The following is an 18575-nucleotide window of genomic DNA, read 5'->3' on the forward strand; positions in this document are numbered from 1 at the left end:
GATCAATAAAACAAAAGACGCATTTCCACTCTAAAGCAAACTTGCAGTCATCAATTTTATTTTTGTCATCAGGTGATTTTTAAACCAATTTTCCTTGACGTGCATTCCATATGTTATTGTCCTGGCACCCCCACCCTCAAAATGTTCAGATTCCAGATGAAAGAAAAAAACTGCAATTCATCTTGAAAATACATAATAACGTGAATGCAAGCACAAATGAGAAAAATAATCCATATCTATAGTCATCTATGACTAGAAAAAAAGGTGTTCAAACAATAGCTAATATCAAAAATCAGGAAAAGGTGCAGAATATTATGTTGTGGTCCAATACCGTCCAATGGTATAAGTGATACCTATACTTTATTGCCAATACACCTGAAGTGTAGGCGCCTTTAATGAAATACTACATAAATGACGGCACAATTTTATCAATGACGAGATATGAATGAAAGGTCATCTAAGTTCATAATCATAAAAGGCTCCCATTGTGCGTTGGGTTTCACAACGTCCATTGTGTTGCCACTCTTGCGTGGCGCCAGACCGAAACTGATGATGTAGGCCCAAGTATTAAAAAAAAAAAAGTTTGGCTGACACTGTATCGTTTATTCGGCAAAGTCGAGTTCCTTTCCACTGTGTTGCTTCTGATGATTTCCACCATTGGTTCTCAAATGCGAAGCCACTATGCTCCAAAACGTAGAGGAAAATGGAATGCTTTTTCATGCCGTGGCAGGAACACAATGGGTTTCCTTTCAAATTAAGAGCCAATGAATGGAAACATCAAGTCATGTATTGCTAAATTGTGTCGACTCCTTTGTGAATCATCGAGTGTCGTTACTTTTTGCGTTTCAATCGAATTTCATGGTTTCATGAATTTCACAGTTTTCAAATTAAGAGCAAATCTATTGTAACATGATTGGCAAACTGTTTGTGATTCTTTTGCAGGACTTTCTATTCCTTAAGGTTAATTTTTGATTTAATCTAATACTTTTTAGTGCCATGACAGGAACAGGACAGCTTTCTTTGTCAATTAAGAACAAATTAGTTGCAACAATGAAGCAACTTATTGCCAATTTCTTTTATAGCGACCGCTTTGCAAAAGTATTGTATGTATTTGTTTTTTCTCTAATTTTATGCTTTGAAATGTCATGGTAGGAACATTACAGTTTTCTTTTCAAATTAAGAGCAAGTGAATTAGAACCTCGGGTAATGTATTTATATTATATTTATATTGAATTTGATACTTTTGATGTCATGTCGTACGCTAAATTCTCCTTTCAAATGAAGGAGAAATGAGTTGTAACATGTTTACTTTTTGGTGGCGCGACAGGAACCGGACAGCTTTCTTTTCAATCTAAGAGCAAATTAGTTGGAACAATAAAGTAACTTAGAATAGCCAATAATATTTGGTTATTGGGCGCACAACCCAAAATTTGCCATGTCCTCCAAGTCGAGCATAAAATAAATCACTGAAAGATTGCATTTTTTTACTATTTTTGTCATATTTAGGACTAATAATGTGATTAACTCATTCAATCCCAAAGACACATTTATACGTCTTAAAGCAGTCCCAACATTCAGCCCCAGATACTTATAGTGTACGGAAATTTTGCCGAATGTTTAACCCCGATTAAATTCAATAAATAAAAATCGCAGGAACCAGCAAATGTACATATCTTAACGCATTCAATCCCAAAGACGTAATTACACGCCTTTCAGAGTTCGGACATTCAATCCCAAGTACTTATTTGGAATTTTCAATTAGTTTTTAACACAGTACAGTAGTGCATACTTGCGAGCGCGTCTACTCAGGTGCGCGTCATCCCTTCTCATTTTCCCTCTTGTTCCAAATTGCGTAATCCGGCGTACTGTCGTTCTCTCGTGCGTATTAGGCCGCGCTCCATTTATCTTGTCAACTTTGAGCCTTTTGATGGTCGTGGCCCCCGTGGCGCTGGCGTCACGGCCAATGAAAGGGACGCGAACAATCAAAAGAGGCTCGCTCGGAATCGGCGCGATCATCAAAATGTTCCATAACGTCGTTATGAGCTTCAAAGTGCCTAATGATGGATTGTTCCACCAGTGGAAGCTAACGCGTCACCATCAAGTCCATCAAATGCTAGCTTTGGCTTTTCAGACACCAACGGGTGCATATATATATATATATATATATATATATATATATATATATATATATATATATATATATATATATATATATATATATATATATATATATATATATGATATTTTCATACGATTATATGTACTTCTATGCATATTTACATACACACACACACACACACACACACACACACATATATATATATAAATATATATATATATATATATATATATATATATATATATATATATATATATATATATATATATATGTATGTGTATATATATATATATATATATATATATATATATATATATATATATATATATATATATATGTGTATATATATATATATGTGTGTATATATATATATATATATATGTGTATATATATATATATATATATATATGTGTGTATATATATATATATATATATATATATATATATATATATATATATATATATATATATATATATTTATACACACACACACACACACACACACACACACACATGTTCTGCCCCACTCTCAAAATCTAACATGTTAAGATGACAAATGAATTCGATTTAGTGGGCAGCCCAATAAAGTCATCGATTTAAAAAAAATAATTTTTTTCTTCACACAGCACTTGTATGACGGTAATGTTAGCGTTCCAAATGTTTTTCTCACCTTTCGCAAGTTTCCGTTTGCGCGCAGCTAAATGCTACGTATCGGTACTATTTCTTCATCTCAGTCTTCTTACGTGTCATCAAACGGTAAGCCGTTTTATTTCATTTCCAATTTTTTGCTCTTTTCCAGCGACTGATCGAAAACCAAATTTAGGACTAACTAGAAAGGAATCGGGGTAAAAAAAAACAAAACAAAAACGCTTTGACTCGACTTTGACCCCCGCGTTCCGATAAATTCCGTTAAAAGTTGAAAAGTTCAGAAGGCTGGCGAAGAATTCCGATGAAAGGCCGATTGTTATGATGATTGCTTATCGTCAGGGCCATCATGTCATTAACGCGTGAATGTTTTGGCACCACACGGCGCCTGCGGTGGCATTGCGTCAGTCCGCTCGCACCTGAGCGCTAGCTCGATTAGCCCGGCTAACGGCGCCCAACAAAGCAGATTAGCCCGAGCGGGATGTGTTGCGGAGGTGAAAGGTGAAGTCACTTTTCACCAAGGGGGGGGAAGGGGAGGAGCCCCCCCCCCCCCCCCCCCCCCTTCCTTACACACACCTCGGGGTCCTCAATCAGAAGCTCTCAGTGGATTAGACTAATCAGCAAGGAGCAGCTGGGGGCCAGGCGCCCACCATTTTATCTGCCGCTCCTCAAGTCGGCCCAGGGAAATGTTTACAATCGTCATCCCGCCCGCTTTGATCTTCGCGCATCATTGTCTTTTTCATCAGCGACCTGTTTGCGTCCATTTTGGGTTTCGTTGCAAGATCGTCGGCAGGAGCAACGGACGCCGTTCCCTCATTTAGCGCGGGCAGATTACATACCCAAAAACAGCTGCAGTAACCGAAATACGCAAAGTAAAGATTGAACGTTTTTTTTCTTTTATTATCTCATTCAATGCCAGGGACGTATTTTCACGTTTTTTTTGTTTTTTTAAAGAATCCATACATTCAATGTAATGCTTAAGTATCTGAAAATGAATGCTTTATGTACCTAAGTATTGATTTTACACGTAGGTATCTGGGATTTAAAGTCCAGAGTCTTAAAAAAACGTGAAAATATGTCCCTGGCATTGAATGAGTTCAAAATAAAAATATACATGAAAATATATGCATAATTTTTTTTAAATCTCATTCAAATTAGAAGAAGCAAAATATCACTAAAGATAGTGAGATAAACTTGTCGTAAAATAAGAATCGGAAATGAAAATCCTCAAATCAATGTTTTGTGTTTTTTGTCTGCTTTTGTTCTTTGTTTCATTAAAAAAAAACACTTCCAATTGATATTTGAATTCCTTTTAATTTTTTTAAAGATGGCTCCCACCATCCGGTGTTCGCGTTTCAAATTTTGCTCAAAAGTCAAAGAGGAAAACATCAGACCACTCTCATATCCAGGTCAGCTTGTACTCAAGTACAGTACGGATCGCTAAAAAATGTACTCGATTACTTAGTTACATCCCGCCACTTTAGAATCTGTGAGAGGCTCTCCTGGGAAACAAGAAAAGGCGTATTTATGAATATTTATCGGTAGCGCAGACAGCCCCTCAGCGAGATAACAGACACTTTCACACTCGCGATTACCTCGCCGCTAATCTGTTTCTTCCAGGGACGTTGCCGCCACCGCCGCGGACCCTCCGCCGGCTTTCAAACCAAACTTCTTTCACGTCGCTTGTTTCGCCACATCGCACCCGCAAACTTTGAGCGAAAAAAGACGTAAAGTTCTCAAATAAACAGCTGCGCCTGCTAGTCGTTTGCTAGCTCGGGAAAGGCTACTTCCTGGTTAGTCCGGGGTCAGGCCATTGTAATTCTGGGGGGTGGGTACATCCATTGATAACATTTTTTTTTTAATTAAAAAAAAAGACTTGCAATTTTGGTTTTTTAGTCAGAAACTTGGAGTCATAATTAACACACAGAAAATGATGTGGCGGGCGTGCCACATCTGGCATTGAATTTGACACCTGTGTTTTGAAGCAGAGGTCCCCAAGCGCCGTTCCGTGGTCCGGTACCGGTCCGTGTTTCAACTGGCACCGGGTCGCACAGGCCGCACCCGAAATAATGATGTTTTCAAACTAGTTTATCCTTTAACAGTTCGTTCATTTGTGCTCGGTTTGGATTGATCTTTGTTTTTTGGCGCCGCCTCTGGCCGCTATTGATATTACATTTTGTACTGTGTAACATGCTAGCATGTTATACATTGCTGCCTTGTATACATCTAGCGTGTTAATATTTAGATTTGTGCCAGGTACCTCATTTTTTGGGGAAAAAAAAGTACGTCTTATGTTTGGGGAGTTACGGTAATTAGCAAGGGAAGAAAAAATGCGAAGCTCCTCGGTTTGGTTTGTCTAGCTCATAGGTGTCGAACTCCAGGCCTCGAGGGCCGGCATCCTGCATGTTTTCCGGTTTTCTTTCCCCAACACACCTGATTCAAATGATTAGCTCATTAGCAAGCTCTGCGGGAGCTTCAAAATGATCCCAATCATTTGAATCAGGTGTTTTTGAGGGAAAAGGTTTGAAAACATGCATGATATCGGCCCTCGAGGTCTGGAGTTCCACACCTGAGGTCTAGCTTCACCTTCAGTCAGTTTTTCGCGAGGCGCCCGAGCATGCGGAACATTGTTATCGCCACAAAACGGTACGGCGTTGATTACGAAGGCTAATTACATGGTCGCAGACTCGATGAAGCGCGGCGGCAGAAGATGATGACGACCCAGATCTTGTGGCGATGCAGGTGCGTTCTTTGAACGTTCCGCCCCTGAAGCGCCATTCACAACTTGAAATTTGTCTTCAGTCTAGATATATGTTGCGAGAGGAATATCACATTCAGTAGTAAAGTAATTGATTATTTGAGGTAGTTAAGTATTTGAGTATTTTAGTACTTGAGATATTAGAGTAATTGATTACTTTTGTGCTTCAATATCTTGAGTACTATGGTAATCAGCTGCTTTGATACTTTAGTAATAATTGATTACTTTCTGTAAAAAATACTGGAAGTAATGAGTTACTACATAATCACTGAAATTAATTGATTGTTTTGGCGTTACCTAAGGTAATGGAATAATTTATTACACAATTACCTAAAATAATGGATTAATTTATTGCTCAATTCATTTAATAACAACCATTATGAGACTTGTTACTAATTTCTATGATATTTATATCGTCGTATTTGTTTTTTGTTTAGAGTGTGTTTTGTATTTAGGGCTACTAAAGTAATTGATTAATATATAATTATATCATATACTTGATGACCTTAATGCTTGTTTTTGTCAGGATAGCGAATTTTAGACTGTTTTTGACACTCCTAATAAATAGTGTTGTCTTCAGTGCTTAGTGTTTGTTTTGTTTTTCGAACTACAAAGTAATTCATTACTTTAGTAATTACCTAAAGAAATTGATGACTTTATTTCTTAATTTATATAGGACCGACCATTTTTAGACAGTCCTTAAACACTAGAAAAAAATGGCAAAAAAAAAACAAAAATATATACTGCATATATATATATATATATATATATATATATATATATATATATATATATATATATATATATATATATATATATATATATATATATATATATATATAAAATGCTTTTTTTGCCATTTTTTTCTAGTGTTTAAGGACTGTCTAAAAATGGTATATAGATATATATAGATATAATATAGATATTTATTTTCGCAGCCATGATTAAGTCATTAAAAAACACAAATAAAAGCACACATTTTACTAAACACTCATATATATATATATATATATATATATATATATATATATATATATATATATATATATATATATATATATATATATATAGGCTCTAAAAACGTCAAAAGGTGTCTTTGGGACGGAAGGAGCAAACAGTTTGCGACGGCGCCTGGTTGGCCCGGGGTCTGGGCCGCGTCTGCTCCTTTCACGGGCGTCTTTTGTCTCCGGGTGGGAAATGTCAAGGCGTAATTGATATTTCTCGCTGGGCTTTTTATCTTGCGGCACGTGTGATCATGCTTCTGGCTGACCTTTTACTACGCCACTTTTCTCGGTCTCCTTCTTCTTCTTCGTTCTTTTTTTTCTTCTTCTTTCTTCTTCTATCGTGGCGGAAAATAGTCGGACAGGAATTTGGCGGTACGGCTTTCATTGGAGACGCACTCCATGGGCCTGAAAGACTCACTTTGTTCATGTCTTGTTTGATGCCGGCTCTAAAATATGATAGACTTTGCCGTGAAGCCACACCCCAGGATGAACATTGAAGATTTCCGCAATATGCCGCAAAAAGTCCATTTTAGGAAAGAAAAAAAAGGCTTGCCTAATAAGGCAAAATATGTCATTATTTTTGCACTTAAAAGGAAAAAAATGCCTTTTGCGGCAAAAAAAATCAGTTTTTTGGAAGATAATTAAGATATTTGCTTTGCTCAAAGCATATACAGTAGATATTTTTGTCATAACAGGATGAAAAGATTATTTTAAATGAGCTTAAATTCATCTTAAGACTAATTCAAATGTACGTCATGAAGGAAATGATAGCAAAATAAAAGTCTTTTATAAGCTTCTATTAAAATCAAATTTACATGTATATATTTTTTTTCATTAAATATGAATAAAAATCTATCATGAGGACGAACTTACACAAATGACATGTCTACTGAAATCTGATATATTCTAGTCATTGTTTTAATGAATAAAGTCATTATTTTGTGGGTGTCTAATTATAAAATGATGGCTTGCATCTAGAAAAGGTGTTTTTTTTTAATTTGGCAAAATTGGTGTGACTTTTTTTAGCTGGATAAGAAAATATTGCTTACATTTTATAGTATATTGTTTTGTTCTAGGCTCAAGTGAGAAAAAAAACACTAATTTCTAGATAATTTTGAAAAATTCACTGATTTAACAAAAACATTTTTTTTTAAATGACCTTATATTGAGAATTGTTGGCCTTGCTTAAATTAAGAATTTCTGACTTATGAGTTGTGACTTAGATTGTTTATAAATATCCAATTGCGTCATAGAACTTGGCGCAATTGGAAAATTTCCTTTGAGGTGTTAGCTTCACAAGAAAATTCACAAATTTCCCGATTTCTCGTCGCTCATCTGTTTGGTATAACTTGACGGCACTCTGAAAATTCCCTTTGAGGCGTTAGCTTCCCAAGAAAAGTCACAATTTTCACAATTTCGGGTCCCTCATCTGTCTTATACAACTTGACGGCAATCAAAAAAATTCCCTTTGAGGTGTTAGCTTCCCGAGAAAATTCACAATTTTCACAATTTCGCATCCCTCATCTGTCTTATACAACTTGACGGCAATTAAAAAAAAATTCCCTTTAAGGTGTTAGCTTCCCAAGAAAATTCACAATTTTCACAATTTCGCGTCCCTCATCTGTCTTATACAACTTGACGGCAATCAAAAAAAATTCCCTTTGAGGTGTTAGCTTCCCAAGAAAATTCACATTTTCACGATTTCCCTTGGCTTATCCGTTTCATCTAACTTGACGGCAATGGGAAAACTTCCCTTTGTGGTATCTTAGGTACAACCTAATCCAAAATGGCCGACGAGCAACCTCAGAGTCACAATGAAGGTCGACGCCGGGATGGGCGTCACAGGGGCGACGGTTGACAATATTTCCCGACTGTACGAGAGCGCCACTGAGCCAGTGCCAAACATTACCCGGCACGTACGTATGAATGATGGAGTAAGATAACAAAAAACCCATTCATAGCAAAGAATCGACTTTTTTTTGCCCGTGAGATCTGAATCATAACATCAAAGTCTCCCAAATGAATGCGAAAAAAAAAAGACAATAAGATCAGGCAGGTTACGCTTTGATGTTTCGTTATTCACCTGCGAGTTTTGGTCCGTCGTCAATTATTGTAAATGACAGCAGTTATGAATGTCACACACAACAAAGACGGGCATAAATCGTGTTTAAAAACAAGCCGCTGCCGTGTTTTCCTTGGCTGCCGCATAAAGCAAAAGAAGGTCGGGGCGAGTCAGCGGGAACAGGAAGTTGAACTCCTCAACCTCCGAAAACAACCGTTTCGCAACGCCGTCCTTTCTTTGTGTCCAACAGAAAACATCGTACGGTTAAACGCGCCCGGGGCAAAAATTTGCGAGCGGCGGACGCCCCCGAAAAATACTCGCAACTGACGATGGAATGATTGAAATCAAAATACAAAAAGTATCATGACAAAGAACCGTTAAACGAAACGCTTACAAAACATTTGAATCGAAAAACGTGCGCCGATTCTATCGTGTGTGTTGCAAGTTAGCGACTACATTCCCGTATATAAATGCGATATTTCCGTAGAAACGAATAAATAAAATAAATACTTAATGCTGTAGATATGAATTATGAATGATTTTATCGTAGCTGATATACTCAGTAACGTACAGTTTAATTTTTTGAGCATGCGCTAATTGTGTAGCTGTTGTATTAACTCATTCAATGCCAGGAACGTATTTTCACGTTTTTTTTCTTTAAGTCGAGACATTCAATCCCAGATGCTTAAATGTCGATTTAATATTTAATTATCTGGAAAATAATGTCCTTAATGTAATTACGTATTGAATGAATACTTAAGTATGGGGAATTTAATGTCTGGAATCTTTAAAAAAAAAAAACGTGCAAATAAGTCCCTGGCAATGAATGAGTTCATATAGGTATGTGACAATAAAAATAAAACGGGAAAAAAAGGGAGAAAACATAAGTTTAAATATATTTTAATATATTTTTTTTAAAGTGTTTTAAAAAAGGCAGTTGATTCCTATTTAAAACAATGAAATAACTATTTAACTTTCTTTCTTTTTATGAAAAAAAAGTATGAAATAAAAATACAGATAACCACTACGGTCAATTTGGCATTGTATACTTTTCTTATATTTAGACAGCAATCGGAAAATTGCCTATGACGTGTTAGCTTCACTAGAAAATTTACGAATTTCACAATTTCGCTTATTCGTGTCATATCATTTGACGGCAGACGGAAAATTCCCTGTGGAGTGTTAGTTTAGGTACAAAAAAAAACTTTTAAAGTACTTTTCAGGTATTTTAATGCTAACCTGCTAAGCCTTAGCGTGCTAGCATAGCTAATCTTCGCCTTGCTTTTTTATGACAACAGACTACAACAATGAAAAAACAATGTTTGCTAGCTAGCTAGCTAACCTAGCTTGTATTTTTTTTTATATTTAGAGCTTGTTCAAGTGTATCTAGCATGCTAGAAATGCCAGAAATGATCACACGATGTCATCCAGTTGGTAGAGTCCAAAATAGCGAGCTACTAGCTAGTTGATTGACACTGCAATGTATTGCTTGATGTCCCCTAGAAGGCGAATCATTTTGTTTAGTATTGTTTACACAAACTTGTTTGAATATTTTTCATCACAGCTTTTTTTTTGTGCCTTGATATGCTAGATTTCCACGTAGATCCCCGCAATAGCAGCTTGTCCCCGCCGCCCCCTACTGATGCGTCCTCGGTGTCCTTATCTCCCGCGGGACCCCCAACGGCAGCGTTTCCTCAGCTCAGGTCGCCGTAAAGTCCTTATTCAGCCGGCGTCCCGCTGGCTTTGCGCCAGACCTCGCCGAGCTAAGTCGCTAATGTCGCCAATAAGCATCTTTTTAGCGGCGCTAAGAGATGGGCTAATGCCTGAAAACATGCTGAGCGATAGCATACCCGCATGTTTATTCAGCTAGGTGAATCGAGCCTGTGACTTTGATCAACTCGGGAATTAGTCGAACTTGGCTTAAAATGATTTCCTTCCTCTTTGAAAAGATTTGAAAATGAGATTCCGCCAAACGTTTCCCGTTCCAACTGGCTGGGCGCAAGAATCTTCGGAATGTAAACCGCGAAGCAGTGTCAGTTCATTTTTCACGCAATTTTTTTTTACGAATTTCACTGTTATAAAGCGTGAAATGCACTAAATATATATACTACAAAGGTTTATTTTGCCTTTTTCTCAAAATGGAGGTTCCCGGAGCTATAGAGTTGAAAAATTCATAGAAAAAAAAAAATAACTTTGGAATTTTGCCACTTTTTTTCTCCATCTACAACAAACAACAAAAAAAAAAAAGGAATCAAATTGTTTACCCATTCTATTGGCTTGTACTCCAGGGCATCAGTGAACTGCGAAATATTTGTGCCAATGTCGTCCAACGTGGGCGGAACTTGGCTTCAAAATATTTCCTTCCTCATTGAAAAGATTTTAAATTGAGGTTCCTCCAAACTTTTCCTGTTCCAACTGGCTCGGCGTAGGAATCTTCGGAATGTAAACAGTGAAGCCGTGTCAGTTCATTTTTCATACTATTTATTTTTGAAAGAAGATATGCTACCATGTTTTTCATTTGTATTTTTGTCAAAATGCAGGTTCCCCGAGCGGAAAAATTCATAGGGAAAAACAAACATACAATTGGGTTTTCGCTACGTTGTTTCTGTCTGTGCAACGATGAAAAAAAAGGCAACAAAAGAAAATTTTACAGAGTAAAACTGAATATTTCACAGAGTTGAAAATTTTGAGGAAAAAAAAAAAACAAGATTTCGAACTCAGAATTTCGCCACGTTGTTTCTCTATGTTCAACAAATAAAAAAAGCAGGAAAATTGAAAATTTTACCAAGTGGTCTCCTTCTATTAGCTCATACTCCAAGGCATCAATGAATTATGAAAAATTTGCGTCTAAATTGAAAAGATTTTAAAATGAGGTTCCTCCAAAATGTTCCCGTTCCAAGCGGAAATGTGAAATAAAGGTTACGAAAGTGAATATACATGCGCCGAAGTTAGCCTTTTTCTCAAAATGAAGTGATAGAGTTGAACAATTCCTAGAAAAAAAATAAACATTTCATCCTCAGGTTTTAGCCACAATGTACAACGGGGAAGAAAAAAAAAAAAACGACGACAAATGAAAATCTCACTGCAGTCCCATTCTATTGCCCCGTAAAATTTGCAGTCTCGCCGTGCAACGTGGGCATCTTAAAAATCCATCCTTTCTCATTGAAAATTTTAAAAATGAGTTTTCTCTGACCTTTTCCTGTTCCCGAATGGTTCGGCGCAGGGATCTTCGGAACGTAAGAAGATATAAACCTCGGAATTTCGCCACATCGAAATTTCGCAAAATCGAAACTTTCATCGAGTGGTCCTATTGTTTTGGCCCGTACTGCGGTGCATCAGTCAATTGCGAAAAATTTGCGCTTACGTGATCCAATGTGGGCGGAACTTAAGTTTCTCCGATCTTTTTCCTTTCCTACTGGTTGGGCGCAGGGATCTTCGAAACGTACACTATGAAGCGGTGTCGTTTTCACGCTATTTTTTGCAAACGTCATTGTTTTGAGGCGTGAAATACAGCCGGAAGACTGAAGATATATGCTGCGAAGGTTTATTTTGCCTTCTTCTGAAAATGTAGGATACCACAGCTTTGGAGTTGAAACATTCGTAAAAGAATAAATAAATAAATACGAGATTTCAATCTCATCTTTTCTCCGCATCGTTTCTCCATCTACAGGAAACAAAAAAAATCAGGAAAATCCCAAATTTCCCCAAGTGGTCCCATTCTATTGGCCCGTATTCCAGGGCATCAGTGAACTGCCAAGGATTTGCGCCTACGCCGTCCGACGTGGGCGGAACTCGAAAATCCTTCCTTCCCCATTGAAAAGATTTGAAAATGAGGTTCCTTCTAACTTTCCCGTTCCAAGCGGGGCGACGCAGGGATCTCCACGACGCGGCAACTGGGTCGCTTGGACGGCCTCGGCGCCGCGCGTCATTAGCATTCATTACAGTCCCATAAGCCCGAGTAATTACAGGCCCGAGTGCAAGGGAGGAACGGCACTTTACAGCGCTTTGGTAATTTGATTTGCATCTACGCTATTAACTTCTTTTGTGCGTGTTTATGTGCCGTGGCGGAACACAAGTGCTATTTGGCTGCGGGCTGCAAGAAGAAGGCGAGGAAAAGAGAAAGCTCCTCTCCACGCGTCTTTCAAGCGCTCCGTATCACGCCGAGGCGCTCGGATCAGCGCCTTGACGCCCGCAAATTTGGGTCGGCCGCATCGGTCGTTTCTGTCTTTTACATCGATATTTTACCCCCCGAATTGTAACAATCACTTTTTCTCCTCTTTTTTTTTTTTAATGTAACCCTGTGAATATTTTTTTAGCCAAGGACCACCTAACTAGCAAAACAATATTGGATGGGGAAAAAACAGTAAAAAGCGGCGGTATTCTTAATTACCATAATTACCGTAACGAGTTTGAGGGCGGACGTCGGTTGGCTGTTAGCAGCCAGTGCCTGTTGCGGCTAACAGCAACTCGTGTTAGCTAAGGTTGTTTTTTTTTTTCAATAAAAGAAGCGAGCAGACTGAACCAATGTCCGAATCCATTCGAGTCCACACAGGAATATTACTAAAACTCCAGAGTATTATGTAGAATTTATGACGTGTCCAGCTGATTCAATTGAGAGAACACGTTGAACATTTGACTCATTTATTAACTGCGGTCTTTTGGCATATACACCCAATCATAAACTTGGTGGAACACGGATGCTGCGTAACTTCTGGTGTTTATGGCAAAATTAACTCTAGCTGTGTCATGAGGAAAAAAAAAAGACTTTGAGCGCATTAAATTTTAAACTGGCGAGGTGTTGGATGGAGAAAAGGTTTGGGGCAGTGCTGATTTGATCATTAATTAATTAACCATTAATTAACCTTGTGCAGTATTTTGATCAATTTGGGTCAATTTCGTCCATATAATTCCTGCAGTATTTTAGCTAAGGGATGGTACACTGCGATAAAGTGGTCATGGCATGTGGAACTTTTGTTTTGACCATACGGGTGAAATTTCAGCTCCCTCGTTTTTTTCTTTCACTGCTTACTTAACCTTTATGCGCTATGCCTTTGATGCAAAGATCAAAGGATTGGATTTTTTTTTTTTTTAACCGTCTGACATGAATAGAATGAAGTCCAGTTGTGAAGGTTACAGAGCAGTCTCGGTTTATCCTGAAATTTGACCCTAAAGACTCTCATCCCCGATTTTTTTGAATACCTTTACGGACCGTCTGTTTTCCCAGAGCATTCCCACATTTTTCTCAGATGGATCACCAGGGACGGTGGCAAGTGTGAGAGAGTTCTGTGTTGGCCCCGCCGAAGCAGTTAAAGGCCAACGCCCAAGCGGTTGTCGCCGCGGTTGCGGCCGTCTGCACCATCCAGTTCTGCAAGGGTGTGGGAGGCCCCAGGCCACTTCAGGTGAGTCGGAAACTACACGCTCGTTCGGCGGCCTCGTTCACATCAAACATACTCTCAATTTTTACGAGTGTTTTGGCCTAGAGGAAATGCTACATTTACTTTATGACATGGAGTTACGGGTTTTACGCCTTTTGGTTTTCGTTGAACTTCGGATTCATTTTTTGTGTTACAAATGTCTTACGTATGTTGGTCAAGCTCCTGCGCATTTTTTTTTTCATTCTGTTGATGGTACATGCCTCTCAGGGCAAGTCTAACTTTCAAGTCTTTGACCCACAAGTCCGGGTCAGAGCCAAGTCAAATCCCTGACCATGAGACCATGTCAAGTCTAAGTCTTTAGGTTCCAAATTAAGTCTCAGATCCCGGACCATGAGTCCAAGTCAAGTCCAAATCTTTAGTTTCCAAGACAAGTGTCAAGTTCTTGACCTCTGGTCCAATCAAGTTCAAGTCTTTGGTTTCCAAGTCCCTGATCATGTGTCCAAGTCAAGTCCAGATTTTTAAGGTCCAAGTCAAGTTTCAAGTCTTTGTCCAATAGTCCTTTCAAGTGCAAGTCTGGGTTCCAAGTCAAGTCTCAAGGCCCTGGCCATGAGTCTAATTTAAGTCTCAAGTCTCTGACCACTGGTTCACTCAAATCCAAGTATTTGTTTTCCAAGTCAAGTTCAAAGTCCTTGACCAGGATTCTAACTCAAGTGCAAATCTTTAGGGTCCATGTTAGATCTCAAGTCCCTGACCATGAGTCAATTCAAGTCGAATTTTTAGGGTCCAAGTCAAGTCCCAAAGCCTTGACCACTGGTCCAATCAATTCCGAGTCTTTGGGTCCCAAGCAAAAATGAGATCAAAACCACGGCGTAAAGAGTCATGATGGTCACAAATCCCAAAAAAGAGTCGGAGTCAAGTCTCGAGTCTTTAGTGGACGAGTCAAAGACGAGCTGCTTGTCTCCAAAAATAGTGACTAATCAAATCTAGTAATTGGACAGGCCATTCAGGAGTCCTCCAAATTTCCTGATGACCACCACACCTCTAACCTTGAGTGGCGTTTCTCTAGTTCCTCACTACTTGAGGAGCTTTTATTTATTAATTCCTATTTTGGTGAAGCCACACTTACTATGTAAGTTTCTTGCCTCCGACATTTGAATTTTGGCCTGTTTTATTGCTTCTTCTCCCCAACTCTTGCCCAGAGTTCTTTCAAGATTGCAGTTTTTTTTGTTTGTTTGTTAAAGCTAGCTGGTCTCTCGGAGAAAGGGGACGAGCCTTTCACAAAGCCAGCAGGGTTAAGACGACACCTTTGTGGTCAGACAATGACTTCCCATTTACGTGACGCTTTCGTCCCCGCCACAAAGCGCACCTTTTGTCTCCTTCAGATTCGCTTGGTTGAGCCTCTTGATGACATCGTGAAAAGGCACCCAAGATTTCTATATGACGCCTTTTCTTTTGGGGGCTTTTTTTTTTTTTCGGTTCAGGGGTCACATGTTTTAACACATCAATCGAACCTGCTTTGGTGAAGAGCAACCGAGTGGGCATATATTTTTTTTGACGGTGCCATAATACTAATAAGAAAAATGCTAAATTATGTTGTACCATATGGAACAGTCCTAAAAATGTGGCACGTTAAAAAAAAATGCTAATCATGCCTTGATTTGTTTTACATCCAAACAAATGCTAGTAGCATCACATAAGTAGCATGACTGTTTTCATTACATCATTGAACAATCTTAAAATTGGTCATGAAGTCAACACAAGGTTTTAATTGGACCGGGACATTTTGGCACGCTCGGCAAATGCTAACGATGCTATAACTTCATAAATATTTTCATTAAAACGCAATTGCGTAGCATAACTGCACTGAACACTCATACACTGTCTTTTAAATGGACAGGTAAGATTTTTACTGGACAGAAAAATCATGTTAACACTCTGAACTTGGTGAACAATAATGCTAAGTATGCTATTAGTTAATAAATATTTTCATAAACTAGTAATAGTGTCGCATAACTGCACTGAGCACTCAAACCGTCACTAAATGGACATGTGAAGTTATTTTTGGAAACCAACATCATGTTAACACCCTGAACCTGGTTAAAAACAATGCTAATTATGCAATGCTAAGAATCGCTACTATTAGCATAGCATAGTTAGCATAACCACATAAAAAATCGCCAAACGTCAAGAAACAGAGATGAAACGTGTGAGATTTTTATTACAATACAGCATCAAAAAACAAACTAAAAAAATGCTAATGCTAGTAGCACCAAGTGAACCCAACTCACCTTTTTCTAAAAATACCTCAATGATGGAATAACCACTAATCACAGAATGTTTGTGTGTCTGAGTGTGTTCGGGGTGCTAACTGGGTGCATGGGCAGGAAACTTTGTCCGTAAAATATACGCTTTTCATCGTACAGGAAATAGATACCTAACCGGACGAATGGTTAGCATTTGTGTTAGCAATTAGCAAATAGTCTGTTTTTCCCGCGCATTGACTTGAGTGAGGCGCCATTTTGGAAAGCCAGCCGACAGATAGAATCCACCCCGCCACCCCTCCCCTAATCCGCCGCTAATGGTTAGCAATGGAGGCCCAGAGGACGACTCAGCTACTGGGCTGTGCAAATCCCCGAGCGGAGTGGGAGTGTCGCGCTTCAGGAAGTACTCAGCCAAGCACGACCCCCGATGCCATGAGCGCCAACGGCTCAAGGTCACCCCGCGTGGAACACGCGTGCGAAGGCGCACACCTAGACACACACATGTAAACACACACCAGTTTGTCTTCCTATCTTAGTGGGGCCATCCCGTTGACGTAATGCATTTCCTAACCTTAACCATCACAACTGATTAGCTAACCCCAAACACGGTCCTTCTCAAATGGTGGGGTGTGAGATTTAATTGAAATGAAATAAGGGTTGGCATCATTTTTTTTTTTTTGCAGGCACTTTGATGGTCTTTGTTCTTTTTTTCACTTTTAGACTAACCTGTATAAATGCTGTACCGTATTTTCCGCATGATAAGGCGCGCCTTCAACGAATAGCCCATTTTAAAAGTGTTTTCGGATTATAGGGCGCACCACATTATAAGGCGCATAGAATAGAAGCTGCAGTTGTGGCTAGGGTTGCGTTATGCATCCACTAGATGCAATTGTGCTAAAAGTAATGTCACAATCAGAAATTAAGACTCAAGATGATTGAATTTTTGGAAAATAACGGGAGATTAATAGCGTTCATACCTGTTTTCCAGGGCCAACCTCCACCACTCCAGCTTCTCCTCCACCTGTTGCCTACTCTCACTACATATGACTATGTCATATGCAAACATCATGGTGTCTAGAGAATCCCTTCTAACCTTATCTGTAAGTCTCCATCACCACAAGGCTTTTAGCGATGCATTATAGTGCGGAATATACGGTAAAAGTAGAAAACAGTTGTTAAAAGTTGACTTATGTGAATGTTCTTTTCTTAATGTTAAAAAGGATACAGTTTTAGATATACCACATGAGAAGTCCCCACAAAAACGGAAAAAAACCCAAATATGAGTCCCACCATGTAGCAAAAACAACAATCATAAACGTACACACACCTAAACGACTACAAACAATCCTACACACTCTTCTACACACAAAATACACGCAGTCTGATTTCGATCTGTGGCTGTAAAGATGAGATCTTCCCTTTTCGGAGAAGTGCTTCAAATCTGTCCCATTGTTGCAGCAGGATGTCATTTGTGCGCCCTCTTCTTTTGCCGTGTGTGTGCGTGCTTGTGTGTGTGTGCGTACTCAAAGATAACACCTTTTTGCCCCCAATTCAAGTACGAGACTTGGGGAGGTGAGCTCTTCCTTGGTTGACATAAAGTAGTCCCTGTTTGATTTCAACTCCCAACATTTATTTTTACGTGTTTTTTAAATGTTTTAAAAGTGTTTTTTTTTTTTAATTCAGTCCCAGTTGTTGTTTTTTTTTCCTTTCGATTGTTTGATTAGAGCATTGACTCAAAATGGCCTGTACTTAATGAAGTCCAAAAGTAATTGGTAACTACTTTCATATATCAAGTACTAAAGTAATTTGAATAGTTCAGTACTTTAATACTTTGAGCACTGAAGTAATCAATCACTTTAGTACCTCAAGTAATCCATTGCTTTAATACCTCAGTACCTACGGTAATTGATTATTTATTAGTTAATTACTTAAAGTAATCATTTACTTAAGTACCTCAAGTAATTAATTACTTTGCCTAAAGTCATTTATTACTTTAGTAGTTACTTTAGTAGTTACTTACCTAAAATAACTGATCATTTTGGAGGGGAATTACTTAAATTAATGGATTACCTGAGTACTCAATGACCTAAAGCAACCGATTACTTCAGTGCTCAATTTATTTTGTACTGATTATTTTTGACACTCCTTTAGATAAACACTTGAAATAATCTGAAAGAAATGTAAATAAGATCCTGGTATTTAATTTATAAACTCTTTAAGGAAAAAAAACTTAAAAATATGACTTTGGGATTGAATGGTTAAGGGCAGGTAGGGTTTGAAGTTAGCGTTTCGAGTAACAGTTTCAAATCGGCGTTTCAAACATAGATTATTGTCTCGTATTGGGTATTCAA

General features: G+C 38.3%; 1 long non-coding RNA gene across 2 annotated transcripts in view; it reads left to right on the plus strand.

Annotated features, from left to right (window-relative positions):
- The window catches only part of LOC148416714 (uncharacterized), a 32792-nt gene extending 15474 nt beyond the window's left edge, over window positions 1-17318 (plus strand). The window contains exons 2-3 of one of the 2 annotated variants that reach the window (XR_015867062.1): window positions 13813-13987; window positions 17213-17318. This is a non-coding gene — a long non-coding RNA (uncharacterized LOC148416714). The remainder of the gene's footprint in view (window positions 1-13812; window positions 13988-17212) is intronic. The other variant, XR_015867063.1, reaches the window with a different exon arrangement.
- Window positions 17319-18575: the final 1257 nt, after the last annotated feature.

Source organism: Hippichthys cyanospilos, chromosome 10, assembly GCF_059441005.1.
Source record: "Hippichthys cyanospilos isolate Australia breed blue-spotted pipefish chromosome 10, RoL_Hcya_1.0, whole genome shotgun sequence".
NCBI classification, from domain to species: Eukaryota; Metazoa; Chordata; class Actinopteri; order Syngnathiformes; family Syngnathidae; genus Hippichthys; species Hippichthys cyanospilos.